At 36.6% G+C, this 24,983-nt stretch overlaps 1 protein-coding gene and 1 long non-coding RNA gene across 5 annotated transcripts in view; one reads left to right on the forward strand and one right to left on the reverse strand.

Annotated features, from left to right (window-relative positions):
- Positions 1–24,364, forward strand: part of LOC118613677 — an 88,994-nt gene extending 64,630 nt beyond the window's left edge. The window contains exon 5 of the long non-coding RNA XR_004955671.1: positions 11,447–24,364. This is a non-coding gene — a long non-coding RNA (uncharacterized LOC118613677). The remainder of the gene's footprint in view (positions 1–11,446) is intronic.
- Positions 1–24,983, reverse strand: part of SYT1 (synaptotagmin 1) — a 470,287-nt gene that overhangs the window by 15,046 nt on the left and 430,258 nt on the right. The window lies entirely within an intron of this gene.

Genomic DNA, 24,983 nt, shown 5'->3' on the forward strand with positions numbered 1-24,983 from the left:
AAGATACATTTAATAGGATTTTTCTCTATACGACTTTTCTCATATGTCCTATGATGCAAACTTATGCTTCCAAAATAATAGCTACTTCTGTTAAGCAAAGTTTCTGGCCACAGAATCTGGCACTGGAATGCAATGTTTTCACCAATCCTGGTGTCACTGGCATGGTTTTAACATGTAGAGATACACCACCCCCCAAAATATAGTGTAAACTTGGAGGAAGACTTTGGAACTAAGTATAAAATCTAATAAGTGGGTTTTCTTCATATAATTGAGACACAATGCACAAGCTTTGCAGAAACTTAAGTAAGCCCATATGCTGTACTATTAGGTTATAATCATCTCAAGAAACCTACTGAAATTATTATCGCCACTCCTCCACCCCTTTCAGCCTTTTCCTATGCCATGATTACAGCCTCTTGACCAAAAAGTTAGAAAGTTTGGGGCCATCTCTGATTTCTTCTTCTCCCACAAACATGTGCCCATTCTGCCAATTCACCTTCATGCTGTCTCTAGTTGGTTCCCTCTTTCTAACTTGTTGCCACTTCTCAAGATCAGAAATCCAATCTCTCTTGTGACTATGCCCTCAAACTCTTCTTTATATAATTATTAAAACTATATTTGATCACATCATTCCCCTCATTAAAAACCTTTAGTGGCTTAACGACTAAAAAAATTCAAACTTTGCCATAGTATTCACGGCCCCATCCTAACTTATTCATTTCATTTTCACAAACGTTATGATCTACTCATGGCCACAGTCACTATTCCTCACAGAGAGTTTAAAAAGCCATGTTCTTTAACCTGAAATGCCATTTCTTTCTTTCTTCATCTTAAGTTTGGTTAAAAATTTACTCTTTCCTGAAGATTTTGCTGACGATTTCTGTCAGAAACTTTTTCTTTGAAAGACAAACCTTTCTCTGTCCAGCAATTTTTTCTTTTGTACTATTGCAAAGAACATATCTCTTTTCTGGTATTAGAAGGCTTCTGTGGTAATCTAATAATATAAAAAACAATATTCCTATGGGACAATAGGTTTTGAATTCAGAACTATTGGCTTCAAGGTGAATTCTGGGAAGATTCTCCACTTGTAACATGGGACTTCTTCTATTCATACTCTAATACCCTAGCACATTGTCACTGTCTTCTTCCCTTAGGCAGTTCTAATGTCAAATTATGCTAACTTCATAGAAATATAATTGCGAAACAGCTGGCTGTAAGCAATGATCCTTTTTTTGTGAGATATAAAGGAGCCACTAAAGGCCTTTTGTATTTACAATGAGAACTAGAAAGCAGCAGTTCAAAGCCAAATAACGTAAGATGCCTGCAGTTTTCATTTTGATGATTTTGCATAATTATACTGTCTTCTTTCTTAACTACCACAATGACCGTGGACCCTTATAACCATGGCCTTTCCATTTCAACCAAAGAATTCTCTTGACAAGAAACAGCCCCATTTCAGCTGTTTTGTTCAATCCTTCTGAATTACCTCCCAGTTTCTGAGTAACTTCAGTTATTATTCCTTCCACGTTTTTTTCTTTGTATAATGTTCACAATACTTGCATCAGTTAGGGTTCTGAATTTTAAGTGACTGCAAACTAAAATGGTGTAAATTATAAAGGTAACTCATGGGCTTTTATGACAGAAAAGTCAGAAGTAGGGCTGTGTGGAAAAGATCATTAATTGTCCTCTAAAACCAATTTTCCCCTTCTTTTTTAGCAATAGAATTCTTGAAGATTTACCTGGGCATGAGCTGGAAATATTTCTCCCAGACTCTCTTATGACTCAGTATGGCTGATTGACTAACTTGTGGCTATTGGAAGTGAATAAAAGTGATGTGTGTAAACTCCACAGCTTATCCTTAAAAGAGTGATTCCCATCAGGGGCTACTTAGCCCCCCAAGACATTTTTCAATGTTTGTAACTATTTTTGATTGTCATGACTTAGGAGGGTGGCGATATGGGCATTGAGTGGGTAGAAGCCAGAGAGTCTGTTAAATACCCTACAACATATAGGATAGCCCTCAACAGTAAAGAATTATCAAGCTCCAAATGTCAAAAAAGCTGAAATTGATAAATCCTGTCTTAAAATAAGCATCATGCCCTCCACTTTTCCTTTCTTTCTTCTCGCAACTGGAACGTGAATGTGGTGGGGAATCAGTGAACCAGCTTTACGCTGAACATGAAGACAATACTCTAGGAGGACAGAACAAGACAGAAAAAGATCCTGGGTCCTTAGATGACCTCACAGCTCCAAACTGCCTACCGGTCTTGCCCACCCACCCACTTACAGACATCAAGGTGATAAAGAATTTGAAACAGAAATTCTATCTTTTTGAGCTATTATGTTTTGGAATCTCTTTATTCCAGCAGTTCAGACTGTTCCCTATCTGATAAAGGTTCAACTATACCAGCAAGGTCCCAGGTTTGCCTATATCTCTGCTCTATTTACTATGGTGTCCTCCTGAAATTCCATGTGGTGGCCTACCCAAGACATCCTAAATTTTCCTCTTAAGGATGTAAATGACTACACCAGCTACAAGTCTCATCATCACACTGTAGTACCCAAGAGGAATAGAGTCTGTATCCAAATTCCCAGGAAAGGCCCAAGTTTAGTCTGATTGGGCTAACATAGATGAAACATCTACTGTATGTTAATCTTAGTGGTGAAGAGAGTGTGATAAGCTAAATTGGCTTAATCCTGGAGGGTTAAGGGTCCTACCTTTGGAGTTGGGGGTAGGCTCAACTCTATTCTAAGCACAAGGCTAAGAATAAAATATGGTGGTTCCTTAAATGGAATCAGAAGGCTCTTATTAAGACAGCGGGGAACAGTTGGGAGACAACAAACCAATGTTTATAGAGTTTCTTAATCTAGGGTCTCTGGGATCCCATCTGTTTAAAGTTGGCATTCCTTCCCACTTGAAATCAAATTCTTAGGAATAAGCCAGCAAACACTTGTATAAAATAGTCTAGCAGAGTCAAAACATGGTAGGTTTTTCTTGTTCACTTATGGACCAAGTCTGTTTCATTAGCAAGCCAATCATTTAACAGTATACAAATAATTAAATAGTAATAGGGTTCACAGAGAAAACAATTTCCAATTCCATCACTCGCAGTTTCAACATATTTACTTGAGGTTATTTTTTTAAATATGTAATTTACAAACACTTAGAGAAAACTACACTGCAGAGCTTATGTGTCCTTATCATTTAAAATGCTCCCTATGATGTGACAGTAAGGATGCAGCATTAAAAATATATTCTGAGAAAATTTTCTATGTGAGCACAGTTTAAAAATGAATTTACATTAGTTAAATGCAGTGCTTGGTAGAAGAAAACATTATATAAGTGACTGCCACAGAGAAAATCAACCTAATTTTAATGAGACAGACCATAAGATAGTGAAGTCTGATTTAGTTCATTAATGGTGGCAGAGTGCTTTGAGGAGATAAAAACATAAGTACAAAATGCTATTATTATGAGTTAAATGGAAAGCATTTTTGGTTGTGATAGAGGACGTCACCAAATTGCAATGATCATCTCTAATGTTGCCAAATGGACTGTATGTGACTGCCAAATGGACTCTTGACTAAAAATGTAAGAAAGCATGTAAAAAACTAGAGAACAGGGATACAGCAAAGAAAGATTTCACGCATGTGGCATGCTTCTGGGCAGGTAAAAGAGCCATGTGAGGGCTGAGCTCCACACTTAGTGGATGAAGGAGTACATGATGTTTACAAAGTCCAAATTTTTCTGTTCAGTTATTAAGGTGAAATTCTTTGTCTATAATTCAACCCTCTTCTCCCCCTACTTTGGAAAATCCCTCAGGAAGGACAAACGTGAGAGTAGGAGGGGTAGTAATTATGTTTGATTCTTTCTGGATGACTATAAGGAGTTTGGTGGAATTACCAAGTATAAACTGTTTGTATGAGCTGATTAACAAAAACAAAAACAGTACAGCAACAAAACTACAAATGGTGAATTTTGACTTTTTTCTCCCTGGAGATTTGGGCTTAGCCTCTTATTTATGCCAAATGAAAGATCACTAGTAGGATATTTCCTGTCTCTTCCTTTCTTTTCTTTTTTCTTCCTTCCTTCCTTCCTTCCTTCCTTCCTTCCTTCCTTCCTTCCTTCCTTCCTTCCTTCCTTCCTTCCTTCCTCCCTCCCTCCCTCCCTCCCTCCCTCCCTCCCTCCCTCCCTCTCTCTCTCTCTCTCTCTCTCTCTCTCTCTCTCTCTCTCTCTCTCTCTCTCTCTCTCTCTCTCTCTCTCTCTCTTTTACTATAATATAAGACATTTCTACTTGATGAAATAATACTGGTAGCATTGTCACTTGGTAACATTGCTAGGAGTTTTAAGCACATATAATATGACAAATGGATGCTACTCCTTATCCACATATAGTTTCTAGGCAATTCAACTTAAGTACAAAACAAAAACAATGTGAGACTAGAGATGTTCTTACACATAATATGGGTGAGCAGCATTAGTGCTCTGTAGTAGGTTACCTAAGGCTTGGCCAGTTCTTGGGTTGGTTTAGCCAGAATCAATTTTACTCCTATCAATTACCTATTTTTTTTCAGATACTTGCTTTAAAATGTCCATGTGTCTTCTAAACAATCTGTTGTCTAATCATTAGAAAGTTTGTGGACTGAGACTGTCTTCAGATAACTGGGGGAGAGAATTGGAAATGTTTCCAGGTGGAGTGGAGGAATCCCTCTCCGTGTCCTCATTTTGAGTTGTTTCTAGAACTTGTCAAGGGTCTGGGTATGTCTCCTGGTGAGTAAGGGAATGGCCCCTAAGTTCCTTTAGCTGGTAATGTCTCAGTGCTTCTTTTTCTGCTTGAAAGAGAAAAATATTTTAATGTCTTTAAGAGGGTTTCTTTCTCCTTGCTGCCTCCCTTGCTGCCTTTAAGTGACATTGCTGAACCTGTGGACCTAGAAGAGGATGAACAGATGCAGCTTTTATGTCCGCTTTAGGAAAAGAGATAGTGACTTTAAGATTCATTATATTGTTGATAACTCAAACTTCCTACGCTTGGCTTGAGATTTTTACACTATGAGCAATGTATGTTCTGTTTTTCTTTCCTTTTTTCTTTTCTTTTAAAAAAAAATTGAACACTCTGCTTGACTCATTATTAAGTTTCTTTATTTGAATGTTGATTTTCCTTATCCTACTAGAGAGATATTTCATTTTCATTCATCGATGGCCAAATATGGTTCTCTTTAGTAAAGCTGTAAAACTCCATTAGATACCAGCAGGTGCTCTGCATGTCAAAAGAATAAGAAGCTTTGCAGTAAAGATCAACTTCTAGTTTAATAATCTGGTTTTACAATATTATAAAGAAAACATAAAAATAAACTATGGTTTCAATATTATACTACTTGTAGAAAAATGACATGGAGTAATATTCTCTGGTGATTTCACTGTTTTTATGAAGAAAACTGGGATTAAAGTTAATTGCTATATATATCAGTATTTCAGATCTCAATAAAAACTCACAATAATGTTATTATATACACTGATTTCTTTGGTACTGACATCACAAAAGATAATTCATCCCTAAATCTAGAAGAAGTGAGAGTTGGAATGTTAAAAATTTGTCATGACCCAGCAATTGCACTTTTGGGTATTTATCCAAAGAAAACTAAAACAACAATTTGTAAATATCTACACATCCCAATATTCACAGAAGCACAATTTACAATAGCTAAGATATGGAAGCAACCTAAATGCCCACCAACAGACAATTGGATAAAGAAGTTATCATTCATATATACAATGGAATATTACTCAGCCATTTAAAAAATGAAACCCTCCCATTTGCAATGACATGGAAGGACCTAAAGGTTATTATGCTGAGTGAAATAAGTCAGACAGAGAAAGATAAATACCATATCATTTCACTTATATGAAAAATCTAAGGAATAAAAAGAACAAACTAATCAAAAACGAACTCACAAATATCGTAGACAGTCTGGTGACGGCCAAAAGGGAGAGGGGTTGGGGCGCTGAGAGGATAGGGCGAAGGGTTAAAGAAATACAAATCAGTAGTCGAGGGATGGTCGTGGGGATGGAGAGCACAGCATAGGGAATGCAGTTAGAATTAATGTGGTGGCTAGGTGGAAAACCAGTGAAGAGAAGGAGCAATTAGGGGGATCATTTTATAAACTATGTAAATGTCTAAGCAATGTATTGTATACTTTAAACTAATTGCTTTAAAAAAAAGAATTAGTCAAATTCTTTACATAAAAAATTTGGTTTCTATAAAATGGTTTAATTCTTTGCAAGATTCCAGAGCCACATACTAAATGGCCATACTAAATACCCAGAGGTACAAATGCTAGGGCCGGTCTTATTTTTCCCACATTTTTTGTTTTCTTGAATCACGGATATTCTACAGGCTGGTATCTTTAACCTTAATGATGTTTATTATAAGATAACTTAAGTGGTTATTCCATTTTTCTTGACTTTGTTCCTTAGCTTTGTGGTACAGAATTCATTCATTTATTCATCCATTCATCTGTCTGCCCATCTGTCTATCCATCCATCCATTCACTCAGTCGCTCATCTTATGAGTGCCTATTATGTGTCAGATATTTATCTTTCAGCCTGTGTCCTGTTCAGTCCTGTCTCTCTGTGCTTGGCAAAGAGCCTGGCACATGGTAGGGATCCAGTAAATATTTGCTAAATGACTGAATCAGTGACATACAAATATCTTAGAGAAGAGAGTGAAGGGATGCATTATTCTACAAAAAACAGTTTGTTCTTCAAAGAGCTTATAGTTCAATTGAGAAGAGAAGACAAAGTCCCTAAAAGTTGAATTTAAATCAACCCGCAAATTTTGGTAGTAGGAAAGAGAGCATAAGACAGCATATCTTTTCTAGCTAGATAATTTGTATAGCAATGACTGTGACAGGAATTCAGAGCAGATAGACACCCTTCACTAAGTTGTAAATGCTTAATTGGAATTCAAGGCTCTACATTTAGAGAGTCCGAACAAGTGTTGTAAAGAGAGCTAATGTTTTGTTAATTTTAAAAATCATCATCTCTCATTTCTTCTCCCTCCCTCTCTCTATATAGATGTCCAACTTCATAAAACATGAATAAAATGATATTTGGTTAGTGTTTAGGCTTAGGATGAGAGCGAAAGAAGTCACTAGATTGTCTTCCTTTGAACTTGTTTTTTATTTTGGCCTTTCCAGTCTTCCTGATGTAATGGAATTTCATGATTTTTTAATGTGATTTTCATACATAGGTGATCCATACATTTTAAGATGGTTTAAATGATATGCAGAATTTTGTAAATCTTTGGATCAGACCTGCCTGTAATAGTTGCAGAACCAAGGTTAAGACTAAAAATGCAAGTCCTTATACCATATGTCTAAACAGTAACAAGTTATGAATTAAAACACAAGTTGTTAAAATATGTATTTTTTATTTTTGTATCTTGACAAATAGACATTTATAATGACCAAGAAATTCATTTTAAACTGAGACTTCTCAGACTCCTTGAAGTTCTGCAATGGAAACTGGCAGTGTGGGACAGTTTGCTCCTGGCCCTGCCCTGTCCTGTCCCTCATTTTCTTCTGTCAGCTCCAGTGTGCATGGGAAGAAGTTACACACACGTATATGGAGATGGCATAGCTTGCATGCCCACGCTTCATTCACCAGGCCCAAGAGCTGTTCCTTTGCCACCCCTCAGCCGTGGGGTACGCACCTGCTGTCAGGTGGTCATACTTAGGGAAGGATTTTTCAAAGACCTTGTGGTTGGACTTGGGATAATTTTGGCAGGGAATCTTGGGTCTCAGGTACCAAGAGCCTGGTCTAGAATGGAGGGTTGGGTGCAGCTTCCAAGACAAGTATGTTCTGTTGGTCTTATGGACTATTCATCCCCTGGAAGTGTAGCTAGAGGAGGACCAGAGTGAGGCTCGCTGGACCCTGGACTCAGGGCACAGTCCCTCCTTGCCCACATCTAAGGGATGTACTGCATATTCTTTCCAATTTTTAACACACTCTTAGGCACTGTGCTGTTCTCTCTCTATAGTTTGTTTCATTTACTCTTCATGACCACCTGCGAGGGGGGTATTATTATCTGCATTTTACAGTTGAGGAACCTGAGACTAAGTAATCAGTCCATGGTCACACAGTTAATATTAGTTATCATAGAGGTCCTGTGACTTTGAACATTCATCCTTATTCAACATTTGTAAACTTTATCAATTTTAGACCATATACATTGTATAAGGAGGAATGATTAAAACATAATACAACCCCTTATATTATTTTCAATCCAGTAATAGTACTGTAACTTAAATTTTGGCATTTCTTAACTAGACTCCTAGACCCTGAGTGATCTGGCTCATACCTACCAACCCATTTTCATCTCTCAGGACACGTCCCCTTGCTGCTTCTGCTCCAGCCACACTGTCCCTTTAGCACCTTAAATATATTGTGTTTCATGCCTGTTTGGGGCCTCACGCCTGGAGTGCCTCCTCTTCCTGCCCCTATTCCACACCTTTTTAATTAAGCTCAGCTCTAATATCACTTCTTCATGGAAACTCCAACTTTCCATTTTAAAGCAGTTTCTCTTTTTACAATCTTCATAAAAAATGGCTATACTCCACTAAAAGGGTAGTAAATGAGACTCGATGAAACAGCCAATTTAGCCAACAACCCCTTCCCTGAGCTTCTCAGCAGAAATATTCCAACAGGTGCTGCTTCAGATTGAATAGAACTTGACAAAAATTGTACTGAGAATAATCGTACTGAGTTAATATGATTTGTACTGGATCACTAGCAGTTAAGCACATGAGTTTTCTTAGAGTGGAGGGAATAAAGCCATGGAATCTTTTGGGAGAAAAGCTATTCCACATTATTCTTCAGAAGATTGGTGCCCTATTTATAAAGCAAATTTAACAAAAGGCTTTGAAATATGTTTTTCCCCTTGAATAACCACCAGTGGTATGGATGAGGTTAGAACATTCTGTTCTCATTCTTCTCAGTTTAGCTTCAGGGTGGGAAGGTTTGTTAGTGCTAAATGTTAAGCACTAAGAGTGAAGATTAGACACAGAGAAAATATTCTAAAGCAAGCTCATGAATTGCCTTGAAAAATCCATCCAAGAGAATGCAGAGTGAATTAATTTAGTGGATTTATTGCATGGAGTCAGAGGTCTGATTGTGAATCTTGTTGGAAATATTCTGGATGATTAGGATCCAACTCTTGTTTCAGAAGGGTTAATTCTTACCAAGCAGTGCTGGATATGAATATACTTCAAAAATCTCACAACTTGTTACTTAATCAGGAGGCCATTTTAAAGAGACAATAAAATGTCTTTATTGAACAAATGAATAAGAAGGCAGACATTATGTTCTATGGGAAGCTACCATTTATGGGCTCTGAATTAAATGAAAAAGCTCTCTATGTTTTTAATGCCTCCTTTAGGAAATGGTATAAATGAGTCAAAGGCCATATGCCAGTAAGGAATATTAATGCTTTTTAGGTAAAACCATTCCTACACAACTCTATGAGATGGAAAAGAGTCAACATTTTACAAGATTAATTTGTGCTAGAATCTTTGAAGTTAAAATTTAGCTAAGAAATTGTTAATTAAAATACCAGTGTATTTCCCTCTCAAAATATTGAAAGAAAAAGAGTTATATTTAGTCAAATAAAAGAATGGCATTTTCAAAATACGGCAGTCAGACCAATCTAAAGAATTTAGTCAGGTAACTAATATCAATTTGATATCTGCCCTCAGTCCAAAGCAATGTGATTTCAAGCATAAGGACAAGTCTGTAGTACAGAAATAAAAATAGAGCCCAAATGAGTCAACCGACCTTGATTCAAGATGCTCTGTGGAAAACAGACTCACTGTACATAGTTCTAAAAAGGGAGATTCCTACATTATCTTGTTGGAAGGCTGTCATAATCATAAACAGATAAAAACCGAGTTGAAAACATGGTCAAAGAGGTTTTGAAAGTTCTTGGAGGGCAAATTATATGTTGAGTTAGGCTTATTGAACATTCATTATATTAGCACTTTGCTAGATGATATGAGAAGATGATAGAAAATATGGACACCTTGCTATTACCTTAGAGGAAGTTACAATGAGAGATGGGAGTAGAAAAAGTTCACCTGAAAACATAAGAACAAATATAAAATGACATAAAACATAACCTTGTTATGTATGAAGGAGGAAATTAGGTATGTCCAATTTAGGGTAATACTTGGTGTGTGTGTGTGTGTGTGTGTGTGTGTGTGTGTGTGTGTGTGTGTGTATTTAATTTAGCTGCTTCTTTACGCATAATAAAGTTTTAATATTTATCACTGAAAATTTTATGGGTACATAATAATAGAAAAAAGTTACTCAAAAAAAGGCAGCAGCTTAAGTGTCAATGGACAGCATATTAATTAATGAAAAATATTTAAACTTAAAAACCTAAGCAAGAACTGGATGCAATCACAAACACAAATTTCAGAGAAAAATGGGAGGCCAAACAGAGGTTAGAGTATAGACTTTGTCGCATAATTCTGGGGAAATCAAAATAGTCATCAAAGTAGTCACAGTTTTATTTAAGAACTATTAATGGCCATTCAATTGATTTGTAAAAATAAGTCCTCACCAACTACTCGTCAATCATACTCCAGCACCCCTAGAAAATCATAAAAAAAACAGAGGCTGAGCAAGAAAAAGAAACTGCAAATGGAGCTATGTTAACATTGCTGAGAAAACAATACAAATGGCCATGCATTTGAAATTGTAGAAAGAGGAAAGATCTCTAAATGCTTATACCTGCTGTTGTTTGTACCACCTTCTTAACTCTTAGAGTGCTTAAGGACAACTGCCATTTCACTAAAACCTTTGTAAATTCTAATTATGAACAAATCTACACACACACACACACACACACACATGCGCGCGCGCGAACTACCTCTATGGCATTTGTTTGTAAAGGCATTTTCAGGGAAAGAACATCATTCATTTTCAAGGCTCTCTCTGTGGTTATTTGTTTTCTGGCAATGCAGAAATTTCTTTAAATAGGTCATCATAATACTGATAATTATCTCCACGGTAACCAGCTTTCAAGGCAACTGGCTGAGGATTACATTTCTGGATGGGGGAAATTACATTAGAGGCACAGTAGCAACACATGAAGATGCAGTCTAGTACCATTCAAATTCCCTTAGAAGAACAGCATTTATCAAATATTCTCTTCATAATCTGAATTAAGTATGATTTATTTGGGAGACATTTGTAGGTAATGCTCAGTCTCTTACTGTTTGCAATAAAAGGGACGAGTATTTGGTTATTTCTTTTACTGTTTTGGTTAAACAAATAGATTTAGAGGTTGAGGGTTTTTAGTGCTAACCCAGAGCTCATATCTTGGTAGAAATTTAGGGATAGGCATTTATTCTCACTTCCTGTCTCTATCTGCCACTGTCTATATAGGATTGACAAATTCAGGAGAGAACATGGATTCCTATGGGATTGTGCAAGAACAGTGGCAAGAACATGAGCAATAAGGTATTATGAAATTGAAAAACTCTTCTGACAAATGTGTTTCCAAACTATGAAGAAATTTATTTTTCTGGGTCCAGGGACAAGACTAAACAACTTCATAGAGGTACTCTGGAGTTTAAGTTCTTAAAATATTTTTTAGCCAGGAGAAGCTGGACCACAACTCAACCAAACCACTTGAGCTTTATGTTTTTCAAAAAAAATCTGAATCTTAAAGAACTTGAATAATTCTGAGAAAGGAGCTATTTCATGATAATCTTATATTTGAGACCATAGGTAGGGTGTTAAAAGAACTAGCTAAGAGAACTAGTTGAGGCCTCCAGCTGAAGGTGATAGAGTAACAACATATTATGGAATCTCTCTCTCTCACACACACCCCTGATAAAGTGAACGCTAACAACAAGAAACACTAGCTCCCTCCTCCCCAACAGTAATTCAACCAAAAAATAAGGCAAAGAGTGCAACTTAATATGGACACCAAAACAAAACATGCACACCTACACGCACGCACGCAAACCGCTGGCCAAGAAAAGCACAGATTCTGGAGTGATACAGTGCAGCTCCTAATGCTACCCCTGACCTCCCTCCCTGCTCCTCTGAAGCTTTACTGGTGAATTGATAAATCTTAAGACTTCACTATTGCCCTCAGTTCTAAAGAGAATCGAACTGAACAACTAGTCTCCTTTTTCCCCCTTTTGAATCAGGGTACTGAAAGGGCTATTAGGCAGAAGTGGGCTGCTTCTCTCTGATACCATGCTGTATCAGTCAAGATACCACCATAATGAATATAAACTCACGAGAAAGGGGATTTTGTCTCAATTGTTCACACAGCTGTATTCCCAATTTCATGACTAGAATAGTGCCTAGCAGAAAATAGGTACTCAATAAAAATTTGTTGAATGGGAAAAAACCCAGAGCATTTTCCTTCCAGGTAGATATTAGTCTTGATTGAAAGGAAGGGTTAAAACTCAGTTCAAAACACCAATAAATCCCAGAGGAGAGAGCAGAGCCAGTTCTAATTCACATAGATGTTGTACAGCTTTCAAAGAGAACATCCCATCCCTTCTCTACCCCGTCTGCTGGCTTACAGTAAAGTCCTCAAACTGTAGCTGGGGGAAACGAGTCATAGTCAATGGAAACGGAGTCAAGGAGAAGTCATCTCTGCTAGATCAGAGCAAAGTGAAGGTCTGGATAAAGCTGTTCAGGGCTGAACAAGATGGGGGTGGGGCTAGAAAACAGTGATGAATACCTAACCATGCTAAGGCAACACTCCCAAATGAAAACAAACAAAACCAATCAACCCTCAATAGGAACACTGCATGCAAAAGAATGATAAAACCCCAACTCTTAAAGAAAAACATAACCCAAAGAACAAAATTCCTCAGAAGTGCTTTGTACTATGAATCAGATTAATGAGAACATGAACTGAGAAAAATATGAGTTCAAAGATGACATGATAGAACAACAGGAAGATTACAGAATTAAGGAGATTGAGGACAAAAACAATATTATAGAACAAATAAATAAAGGCGACATAAACATGGCTGCAAATGAAATTATTGAGCTACAGGAAAGGCTTGTAAATACAAGGGGAGCAAAGAAACTAGAACATAATAGTTTGGTGTTCCAAAGCACTTAATGTAAGCAGAATTGTCTCTGAAGAATAGGATCCAATAAATGGAACAGGAAAAGTATTCACAAATATTATACAAGGAAATTCACTAAAGGGAAAGAATAGCCACATCTACAGATTGAGAGAGTATACTATGTTCTAGGAAATATCGATAACAGAATGCTCAACATTACAAACATATCCCTGATTGAATAATTGAAATTCAAGAATGCAGACATTCCTCAGGCATTGAAGCAGAAAATAACAAGTCACAGACAAGGAAGCAAAAATTAGTCTGGCCTCAAATATCTCCACGATAACGTTCAACACGGAAGCAATGTGCCTACTAACCAACATGTCAAGACAGACATCCTATCATGAAAGAATTTCAGTCCAGGGGTGATATATTATTTAGTCTTGTGAATTTCTGGTCTCAATTATTAGAGATGATGATATAGTCAACCTTAGCATATTTATCCAAGCATTTTTCAAAGTGTATCTTTGGAACTGTAATCCTGTCAGATGTTTCATGAAAAAGGAAACTGTGGTCAACCACTTCGAAACACAGAATCTCTAAAAGTCTCCTTAGAGATTTATAGTACATATCAGCATGTAAACGATTTTAAGACATTTTGCATTAGATACACCTGATTTCCTTTTTAAAAACATTCTTTAACCCAGCATTTTCATTGAAATGAATTTTACTCCCTAAAACACCTATTAACATCATGCCGAAAGAATGACAGATTCCATTTGGAGAAAAATTTGGTCTATGACGATGGAGACGAGAAAGATTTAATAACTCAAAACAGTAATCAATCCAAAAGCAAATTGTATTTGTTTGTCTACTTTCCCCCTCAAGAACAGCAATAAAATTTTACCATTCATTCATTCATTCACTTTAAAATATCAAAATCTTAAAATTTAGTTTCAGGAAGAAAAAAGTGCTCCTCTCAGAGTGGTGGTTCAAAGACCACTTTGAAAGTCCTAACAATAAAATGGCTCCCCAAGCAGCCATTTTGAATTGTTAAGCTCAGCTCAATTTCACATCTGCTTTGTTGAAAGGAAGGTATCTTTGAAGGCTGTGTTCCCACCATAGAACTCTGGACTTGGCAGGACTTCGGCTCAGTACAAAATAAGAGAAATTCGAGGAGGTGTATTGAAACTGATCATTGTTTTTCTTCCTTAGGGAACCAGGAACAGTGTAACTAAGAAGGCAAAGGAATAAATATCTTCTATTTCGGAAGAAAAGCCACTATGGCCTTGTAAATCCCTTTCCCTACTTCTCAGTATTTCTCCAATTTACATAAGCAGTTTCTGACAGTGTGCAATGCCTTCTAGTTAGGTTACATACCTCTGCTTCAGAAGATTGGAAGACTGCTGTTTACTCACATCCTCTTTTATGCTACTTTGAACTGCAAAAAGTATTTTAATTCAAGATTGACTTGTTTCTATTTCCTTCGCAACCTTTCAGAAGACAGCAATGTACCAGAAATGAACGAAAAGAGAGAGGGAGCTTTCGCCTTTCAGATAGTGTTATATTTGCCTCTCCATGTAAGATACCGCCAAAGAGTTGGCCGAGGCAAGAGAGTGGGTTGAGGAACAACTGACTTAAGAGATAGTCAAAGGATTGCAGGGAGTAAAGAAGGAAGGGACCCATTAACTGCAATGTCTCAAGGACTGTAATGGCCAGGATATGCTGCCCTCTGCAGGAATTTATAGGGAAATACACCAGTTAAAATGGTGCAAAACTTTAAAAGTTAATATCAATGTTGACAAGGATGTGAGCGCATGGAACGCTCATATCTTCTGGCTGGGGTTTGGTAATGTCTAGAAAAGCTGAAGATGTGCCTTCGCTACATCCCAGCAATCCCACTCTTATGCGAATATCCTAGAGATACTCTCCCACATTTGTGTAAGACGTGTATAGGAATTGCTCCTCCTTGCATCATTTGTGACACTAAGAAATTGAAAACAACCCAAATACCCATCAACGGAAAAGTGCAAACATTAATTGGGGTGTATTCCTACTACGAAATGCTATACAGCAATTAAAGTAACAAGTTTACATTAATCAACATGGCTAGCTCTCCAGAATATAATATGGTGAGATGAGCTGCATAAGGATACATAATGTGACACTATTTATATATAAAGTTTGAAAACATAAAATACATAAAGTATAATGTCATTTATATAACTGAAAACATGCAAAAACAAAACACTGTGTGTATGTAATAAAAACATGCATAGGAATGATAAACATAAAACATGAAAATAGCCCATAAACTCAGATTCAAGGTAACAATTATCTCCTAGGAGAGAACGAGATAAAAGGGATGGAGAGGGATACACATGGTATTTTGATTATATATGTTTTATTTCTTTTGTGTACTGGGTACATGAATTTCCATTGTATTATACTTATTACTGTAAGGCCTGAAATGTTTCATTTAAAAAAATTGAAGAGCTCTGATTCAGATTCAACTAAAAGTTATGAAGTGCCCGCCATATGTCTAGCACAGTGCCCTTTCGCATTTTCAGTATGCTAACCAACACTGGAGGGGCCAGTGCTTATAAATGCAACTGAATCCCATTATCTTGAAACTCCAGCTCTAGCCAGTGTGACCCAACCTGACCTGCCAGTCAATCAAGTTCCCATCTGACCTCCTGCAAGATGACGTGAACTCACTGCTGTGACTGATGGATTCATGGAGAGAGGGTGCAGGTGGAAGGAGAATGAAGCAAGGCCGATTATTAAGACTTAGAAGAAAGGAAATCGGGCTGGTTTGGAATTTTCTTTTCCAAATGAATTCAGCTTCTTTCTTTCTATGGTTCATATTTTCTAGCAGCTTACCGATTTCTTAACAGAAAACATGATGAGAAATATGGGTGCAAGTAAAGAAATTCTCAGTTATAACTGTGCATGCTGCATGAAGAAAGAGGCAACACATTTTGGATTGGTTTTATTTGCCCTATAGTGGATAAGACTCAGAGGCCAATTAGTTGGAGTGCTTAAACTGAGCCTAGACATCCACTTTTTAGGCCCCTATAAGGGAACTTCAAGCACCAGATGATACCCTCTTTCAGTGGTTGTCAACTCTGGCTTCGCATGCTAATCATTTGGAGAATTTTAAAAACTACTGACCTCTTAGCACCACCCCAGACATTCTGAATTAAGATGGTATGGGAGGGGCCCAGGTGTTCATATTTTATAAATATCGCTTCCCATGTGATTCGGCATTGAGAAACACTGTGCCACAAGTATCATCTTTGCAGTTCTGATACAGTGTTAACCAACTTTCAGGGCCATAGGTTACTATGTTTGGGCAATTACCACTGGCCCATCCTGTCATGTTTGTGGCATGATGGAAGAAACCTTGAAAAGATGTTTGCTTCTACTAATTCTCTCTACTCAGACTGGCAAACGTCTTTGATGTGCACTTCTTGCTCAGATGTTGTGCTGGAGCTTACTCCTTGTGTCTTGTCTTTCTTTCATTCTTTTGTGCAAGGCCAAGTGTTAGGAAAGAGGCAAGTAGGGAGTGATGTTCAGCTTTGTATTTCAGCGGAAGAAGGAAAACCAATATATAATCAAACAAAAAAAACCCCAAATGCTCCAATATTTAATCTTAAATAACAGTCAAATTTCAGAAAACATGATTAGCATGAAAACACAGGTATCCATGGCAAATTGTAGAAGCAGGAAAGACTGAATGAAATGTTCATAGTTGTATTGTTTCTGTGCTGCCTCAAATTGTACTCAACTTTTGATGACTGATGATGGATACATGCTATATAATTTAGCTTAAGTTAAAAATATCATGTCGCTATTGTATGATATAGGAAATTTGAAGAATGGAAAGAATATACACACATATATATATTAAGATTATCGTATTTTTGCCATTTGTGACTACAGGAGGTTTCAAACGTGGTTTTCTTACAAACAAAGGAGTTATTCTTTTTGTATATTATTGAAAGTATAATCATTTTCTAGAGCATAGTATGCCTTTTAATAGAATTTATTAACCCCCAACTTTTTTTACAGCAGAAATAAATTTCCAATAGTTTGCTGTGTGACATATTAACACAGCTTTTTATTTTTTGCTCATTCTTTTAACAACAAAAAATGGATTAGTCTTTCATTCCTCTTTTATGTTTTAATCAATAACATAAATTATGTATGAGAAGGCTTAGTATATTAACTACATTTTAAAAAGATATTTGACAAAAACCTGAAATTGAATTACCAATGCTGTCATTTTTCTATTAGTAATATTTTTTATATCTTTGAAAACATAGTGATCATCTGTTATTTTACTACAAAAGCATGAATTTAAACCCAAACTCTATTTAGGAGAGGATTTATACATATAAACATCAAAATGGTAAGAAAGATGAAGTACATGTTTCTGAAAAGCATTTGAACACAAGGTGAAAATAGCCAAGGAGCCTAACTTTTGGTCCTTGCCGTTCAGCCTTGCTGCCATCCCCACTCCGGGGCCTTTCAGGCAAATATCTACTGCACTTTGCTTTCATGAGACCAAAATGATCATGTCAGTGACTCATAGTTCCTTATTCAATATCCTGAACTTGCCTCTCCGCCTTGTTTCTTTCTGTCTGCCTTCCTGACAACACCAGCTCGGACCTGGCCTTCACAGCTTCCTCTCTCTTTTAGTTTGCTTTCTCCATAGAATTTTCCCTGGGTTTGAAATGGAAACACTCTAATAGCTATTTATACTCCAGAAAGCTAAAATAAAAATGATTCTGAATGTAGACGGGACTATACCCTACCATAGTTTAGCTGTACTGCTAATGCAAACTGCTCTGAGCCATCGAAAGCTCAGAGAAGACTGAACTTACATGCATGGCTGAGATCTTAATTACAAACGGTAGGTTGATTTTGAGCTTGCAGAACTAGTTCTGTGGCAGCATAGCTCACACCTTCTACAAAGAAATTCTAAAATATAAATGTTGTCTCTCTCATTGACTACATCGACACAATGTCTAAGGGGAGCACTTTGGCAACACTTAAAATGTACATTCCCTTCCACTCAGGGATTCTACTTGGAGGCATTCACACTATAGGTTACCTTGCCCAAGTATTCAAATATATATGTACAAAAAGATTCGAAAGAGTATTGTTTGTGAAGGCAAAACCTTACATACAACCTATATATCTACTACTGGGGGATGATTAAAAATTATAGATCATTCATATAATGGAAGAGTAGTCAACTATTTATGTGCTATTATGCAAATATGCCCAAGTGGCAAAGCCAAGGAACTGCCTGGTGGGGCTTTAGTATTTAGTACTTTCCACATCCTCCTTTCTTTGACATAAATAATTAATATTCTACTTTATAGAAAGTGTATTATAACAATGCCTCAGGACCCTTTTCCCAACTAGAATGCCTTTTTCAAGTGTCTTCTATATCAGCCTTATAGACCTATCATGATAGCATAGTTACATTAAAAAGGAATAATAGTGTGATAATATTTATACATAATATAGTTTCTATGCATATATATGCATGGAAAATTTCCAGAAGGATATACCTAAACAATGATTATCTCTGGATGGAAAGCTTGAGTATGGGGGTAGAGAGACTTATACTTCTCTTTTTACTGCTTTGTCATAAATATATATTACTTTTATAATTAAAAATGAATTTTAAACAAAATTCTACATAAACAAGTAAATGAAATGGAAAATAAAGGATGATTAAAAGGGGGCAGTTATCTTAGTTCTCTGGGTACTGGCACCCTAACAAGGCACTGCAAAAAATACAGGCTGCTGTGTATTCTGTGGTGGTCCATGAGACCAGATACTTGTCGATTTTGCATATTCTTAGTGAAGAAATGGTTCCCTGGAGTCCTACCACCACTTGATTCTTCAAGGACCCTAAGATTTTGCTTTAAGTCTGACAGGCGTAAAGAATATTGCCTCCTCTGAGAAGCCTCTGTGATTCTTGGAGCCCTCATTGGTCTCTGCCTTCTTTCTAATCCTATTACAAAAGATTTATTACTTTAGAAGTTGGTGCCTGTCTGTCCTACATCGATTGTTTTTCTTTTATCTCCCAGCAGTTGATGGCAGGAAGAGGTCTTCAGCTCAATTACAGCTACTCCCATCCTAGTGTTCTCTTTGCTTATCCTGCAGATCTGCTGATAAGGACTAAAGGTTTTATTCCTCTACCAAGATTGCAGGTATAGGGCTTCTTTGTGCAGTAAAGTGGGGGAAGATCACACAGAATGTGCCAAATTGCAAATAATGAGACATTCCTGGACAGTAGCTTAAAGTCTCCTGGGAGATTCTCACTTCAGGACAAAGTCCCAACTTCTTAGCATGAAGTACAAGGATCTATACATGCATCCTAATCCTGCCAACACACACACTCAGAATCTTCATCTGAAGCCACTTTCCTGGTGCACACCCGTGCTCCAGCTTCACCAAATTATTTGTCTTCCTGGAATGCACAATGCATTTTGATACCACAATAATAATCTCTACCAACTGGGTGTGGTTCAGTGGCTTCCAGAATGCAATTAACCCATATTCATTTTTTCCTTCCTTTGCATTCTGATTTAACGATGCTTGACTGTAAATAGCTTCTCCCACAGAGGGAGGAAAAAAAGACTGTAGCAAGACCTTGGAGGAGGGGTAAACCCCAGTGGTGTCTTACATTCCTACGGGCTTGTAGCATTCCATGTTATTGCCCACTAAATTTTCATTGGGGTATGCTCCACGTGAGTCACTGTACAAGGTTCAGACTAAATTGTAAACAAAAATGCATATTTGTCTTTTTTACATATACGGAAAATAATCGTTAGGCCTACAGAGAAAGAGATAGTTGTGGTTCAATGTTTAATTTTTAGTTTTGCTGGTAGAGGATGAACTTTATTCTATTTCTCCTATTTTTTAGTTACACCTTAGTATTTAGGCATGCAATTATCTGAAGTATTGTCTTTGTGATCTAATTGGGAATTATCTATTGTATGGTATTCAAACTAGCTCTTATTATTAAATCTTGATTTACTAATTGGCTTTTGGGCAGAAGAGAAGGATTAAAAAACTACAGAAGTAAATCATGCTAGAGTAAGTTATACAACACACAAGCAAGGAAATACATCAATCCCATTCACAGATAGCATGTGCCTAAGGTATTTGAAATTCTCTATTTAGCTGACTTCAGGAAATGATATAAATAGCTGTGTGACTGCCATGCTGTGATCTGGCTACTTACTGTACATCACCCTGACTTCCAATGAAGTGAAAAGTATCATCAGATATTTAAGGGTGCAAAGTTGTTTTCGGCTTAGTTACAAATTTAGATAGGAGAGACCCTATTTGGTAGGAAAGTAGTTGAGCAGATAGATCTTGTGGCTGACTGACTACATGAATTAAATCTGAGCCCCTCTGAATATTTTCACTTTCCACTTTGATGAGACAAGCGCTTGACAGTCAGCTTGAGGGAATAAATGAGCTGGGAGAAAACCCATAAATCACACATGAAGCATTGTCCTTCAGGCTCAACACGGCTCAATCATGATCACAATAATTTCTTTCTTAAACAATAAAGGAAAAAATTAGGGTATTTACTTGAAGTGATCAGGTGGCATTCTTCATCGAGTACCACTTGAAATGAAAGGATAACCTCCTCTTTCATGTTGCCATTCATGAGTCAGCACCTACTACTTATTTGGCAGTTGGGGACTTGTTCCTTCCTGTCTGAAGTTAGTGTCTTCAACTATGAGCCTATGAACCTCTTTCTCTCCTGTCTCATCTGTTCCCAATGATAAAGCTAAATCTAAGGCAGGGAGAAATGTTCAACTTATCTAATAATCAGTAAAAACGAGACTCCATGCTTTGGCTTATCAAATTGGTAGACTTAAAAAAATTATATAACACTTCATTGGTCAAAGGGTACAGTTATATACTCAGATGGGAGGGTAACAATGTGAAATGTTAGCAGTCCTTCTGGAGGGGAATTTGGTATGAACTTGGCCCTAAGATAGCATATTCTTAGATCAGAAAATCTACTTTCTAAGGAAGGTAATTATGGATGCGAGCAAAGATTAGTGACAAAGATGCTAATTGCAGTGTGATTTAAGACATAGAAAAAACTTGAAATGACTAAAGTGTCCAACAGTTGGACATTGGGAAACAAATTATGTATGAACACATAATGAAATAATCAACAGCTATTTAAAACAATGTTGAAAAGATTATTGATGCATAAAGATGTTCACTATAGTGCGTTGTTAAAAAAGATTAAAAATTAGTATGTTTTATATATTCCAACTTTATTATGGAAAGCATATAGATACACATATGTCCATAAAGGTGGGCCTGAAAAGTGAACCCCACTTATTTGTGGATGGTGAATTTTAAGTTTGTTAATAATTTTTTTCTAATTGTCTACATATTCATATTTTCCATAATTTATATATGTATTTATGTTAGTGAAATGAAAAAGCTACTTCTAATTTAAATAAATAAACACGAATATGCACAAGGATGCTAAGTCATTTTATGAATCAGAGTCAAGAAGACTGTGAACCCATGCCAGAAACTGTGTGCTGCCTACCCCAATATCCACTTCACCTTTCTCCCTCAGTTTTAGCACCCGATTTTTAGCCGGGGACATTGCTACCCAGAATAAAAGACTACTTTTCCCAGCTTTGCTTGCAGGTAAGGTGGTCAAGACTAGAATTCTGTCCATTGAGATGTAAGTGGAAATACTATGTGGGACTCTAAAGGATTTATTCTTATTTTCTCCTTTTTTCTTTTCACAAGGATGTATTGGCCACCATACAAGTCCATGACATGGAAGCCACATGCAGAGGATGGTGGAAGAGAAAAGTAACAATTTAGGTTCCTTGTGATACATGGCAGCTTTGGACCTTCATACTATTTCATATTGTAGAAACATAAATTTCCATTTCATTTAAATCACTGTTACTTGGGGTTTTCAGTTATTTGTAGCTGTTCCTGGGCCTAATTAAATAAATAGACTAATTATGTTCGTGGTTGTTGTTAACTGACCAGAACACTTTACTGAAGGGTTTCTTAGAATTAGTTGCCCAGAAAAAGAAAATATTTGGAGCATAATAAAAAACATAATTTCACTTGCATCTACATTAGCATGTTGCATTTCTTGAAGTTCTAGATGACTCTCTCATTAGTATTTATTTATTTATTTTTGGATGTAGTAGATAAGCCTATATAGACATGACCTTAAATTTGATATAACCAATTTGGAAGGAAATGTAGTTCTTAACTATATAAAAGAAACATTAAATAGATGTTAAAAATGATGAAAATAATGACATTTTTACACCAATGAAAATGTGGCTTATTAAAGGACAGAAACCTTTAATAAATACATTTAGGGAAAAATGAGCCTATTACTAAAAAAAGTTCATCGTCTGGGATGTATTGTTTAAACATTTTATTTACCAAATAAATATTGGTGTGGACTAACATGTCTTTGAGAGAAAAATTATTGACCTCTGAAACAATCAATACTTGGATTCTTTAGCATTACTTCATATTGTAACAAAAATGAAGAGGAACAGTATAATTTGTATCCTGAGTAGACAGCATGATCTATTACTCTCTTTGGGGGACATGAAAATTATTTTCTCAGATGTAATCATTATATGGCTAATTTACAGAGTAGTGTGGTTGGGTGCTTTGAGGATTTAAACCTTGATGATGATGAAAAGTTCATTTTGTTAGCATTGCTTCTGTAAAAAACACTCAGGCATTTCAAAATGACTTTTGAAATGGTCGTGAAAATATAGGCAATTAAAGAACACAACATTAATTCCTCTCATCCCCCAACTGGAAGAAATTGGAAGTGAAAGAGGCCAGAGGAAAGAAAGGAAAAAAAAAAACATTTCTTTTTAGAGAGACATTCTCTTTTTTTTCCCCCTTTATTTTTCTCTTCATCAATGTGAATGTTCATGTTTTCATCTCTGTAGGATTTTTTCCTCACTGCATTCCTCAAGCCCAGAGAAACTCGCTGGAACTCTTACAAAACCCTCTCCTGCTACCATATTAGGAAGCAAAATGTGTAGCAGAAAACCCACTGCCAAGTCGAGATAATCAACAGGGAATGTCTGTGCCTTCAAGCCAAATGAGTGCAGAAAAATGATCAAGGCAGCAAAATAAATAATAAAACTGAGGACTGGCTTTAGATTACGGTTTCCTTATATCCCACTCACTAATAAAGCTGTGCTGGAAATTTCTATACCTCTCGGCCATCTAGGTAACATTGGCTAATTTTATTGGCTATAATTCACTCTGGGTCACACAAGTGGGGCAAAGTGAAATAATATGTCTTTGCCTTATTAACTACATCAAAAATTTTGCTTGATTGCATGCCTCATAAATCTTCTACCAGAATATCAAACTGATTCTGCAATACTTTAAATTTTAGATATTTTTCAAAGTTTGCAAAGGGTCTGGAAGTATATGGAAGTTATCAGAAAAATTTCTGGTTACATTGTTCTTATTCCAAGTAAAATTGGTTACAACTAGTATAGTTTCCTTATTTATATGCAGCACTCGATCCATCACATACTTGAATAGAAATAAAATTTTAATTAATACATGAGCCAAATTAATAGGTGTTTTAAATCACAACGCAGTGGTTCTGGAATCCTAGCAAGGGGCAGGATAGAGATTATATAGTGAGGTCTGAGCAATTATCTAGTGGATTAAACAGACTATTGTGGAAATAACTGCCTGCTTTATTAAGACAGTAATGATTACACCTGAGAATGTAATGCTGTAACGATGAGAAATTTGACCTTGCAGCCACATTTTGTAAGTTTTAAAGGAGGCAGAGGTAAGAAATGAGGAGACCAGAGAACAGAAGGTTTCATAAATCAAGACAGCAGATGACAGGAGCCTGGGTGAGAGCATAATTGTAGACTCAGGATGAAGCAAAGAATTTAGAGCTATTACAAAGTAATTTGTGTGTCATAACTCTCTGGGAAATTATAATTATCAGAGAAATAATAGACCCATAGCCAAACTGCTTCTGGCCATATTACCTGGACAAAAAAAAAAAAAAAAAAGAAGGAAAAAAAAATTGGTGCAGGGACAAATGAACAAAAATGCCTTTCTCTGTGTTTATAACATGTTATACTTTTATAAATTACCTTATTTGACCTTTTGTGAAGACTGCGAAGAAGTCTTCCTTACTCCTTAAAGCTATGTCCGGGCACTGGGCTGAGTCACCTCTTTAAATAACTTGCTCAAAGTCTTAATAAGTATGTCTATTAGATATCAAATCTTTGTACTTTCCAAAAACTCCACCAATGCCAATCTAAGTGGGAGTATCTGTGCTTTCTGGAGTATCTTGCATCCTCTCCTCTGTAGTAGACTTAGTAACAACTTCTTACCTTATTCATTTGGTTATTCGGTATTCAATTTGAGCAACTTTTAGTTCCTTGATAGTGTGGAACTTCACAGGTCTGTGACTTTGGGCACATTATTTAGCCACTTTGGCTTAGTCAAGGCAAAATTATGCCCAGAAGTGGCAATCAACAGGCAGTAAATGCCCTCTGTTAGGGGTGGGAAAGGATGCCTAAATACCTTAGCCACTACTGCCATCTCCTGTTCAGAGTGGCTCACCTGAGTTCAGAACTGCCTTTACATTATGTTTGCTTTAAATTCAAGTGTAATACCCAGGCCAAATTGATTATAGGAGAGTCAGGAATAGTCCCCATGTATTTGAGTTTTCCCATTTAACCTGTTCTGGAAGCAACATCTTTTGGCAGTGGTCAGTGTTAGAAGACAGTATGAACAGGATTAAGGGAGTAAAGACTATTGTTTGTAAGAGG

Source organism: Rousettus aegyptiacus, unplaced genomic scaffold (assembly GCF_014176215.1).
Source record: "Rousettus aegyptiacus isolate mRouAeg1 unplaced genomic scaffold, mRouAeg1.p scaffold_m13_p_2, whole genome shotgun sequence".
Classification (NCBI taxonomy): domain Eukaryota; kingdom Metazoa; phylum Chordata; class Mammalia; order Chiroptera; family Pteropodidae; genus Rousettus; species Rousettus aegyptiacus.